The following is a 1,137-nucleotide window of genomic DNA, read 5'->3' on the forward strand; positions in this document are numbered from 1 at the left end:
TATGGTGGAGGCGCCGCTAGGGCTCGTGCGTCGCGGCACGTACGTTTTGGGCAGAGAGCAAAGAAGGCGGAGGGGCGCAGAGCGTTTTCCGCGCATGCGGTGCTGCGGAAGCCGCCGCCGCCGCCGCTACAGTTCAAATATCTGAACTTTTCGCCGCTCGACGCGTCACTTCGCTGTTTTGCTGCAGCGAGGTGTACTTGCGCTGAAGTATGGAGGCCAATTAACGCCACCCTGATAAAAAAAATAAAACTTGTATCTCATAATTATGACTTAGCTATCTCATAATTATGAGATACTATCTCATAATTATGACTTAGCTATCTCATAATTATGACTTAGCTATCTCATAATTATGAGATAGCTAGGTCATAATTATGAGATAGCTAAGTCACATGTGCCGAGGTCTGAAGCTGGAAACTAAGAGAGGCGTAACACATCTGTGCATTCCTGAGAAGAGGCCCCCCAACTCTTGGACACTACAACAGGAACAGTATTTACAGTGCCAGAATGTCATGTACAAATTAAAAAAACAAATCACCAACAGATTATCTGTTTATACTGGAGAAATATTAGCTGTTCTAGCTGTACAGTGGGTGGAGGACATAAAACCATTAAAAACAATCATTTGCTCAGATTCAGATAGCACACCAGACATTTTATTAGAAATATTACATACTTTATATGTCCTGATGCATCTCAGTAATCCAGGTAAAAAAATCAAAAAGAAAAAAATTGTATAGGTCTTCTGGACGGGTTCTTCTCTAATGAAATGTTTCGTCTCTCCTCCAAGAGACTTCTTCAGTCTGAGACATTGCATCCTTTATACAGAATCCAAAGCAAACGTTTAACTATAGTTTTTGTATGGATACCAGGTTATATTGGAGGAAATGAGATGGCAGATAAAAGGGCTAAGAAGGAAACTCATTAATTTCATAGTACGCACTAGGGCTGCCACGATTAATCGATTAATCGTTTTCCTTTTTTTTTTTGTTCTTTACTTTGTTTTTCTCTCCAAACTGCTTTGACACCTTCCACTGCCACATCGGCCTTTCTGTCCTTGACACACATGCACAGTAGTGGTAACTGGGGTAGGCCGTGGACGTCACAAGACATTATACAGACAGGCTCTGGTATCAT

This window comes from Austrofundulus limnaeus, unplaced genomic scaffold (genome assembly GCF_001266775.1).
Source record: "Austrofundulus limnaeus strain Quisiro unplaced genomic scaffold, Austrofundulus_limnaeus-1.0 Scaffold666, whole genome shotgun sequence".
Taxonomy (NCBI): Eukaryota; Metazoa; Chordata; class Actinopteri; order Cyprinodontiformes; family Rivulidae; genus Austrofundulus; species Austrofundulus limnaeus.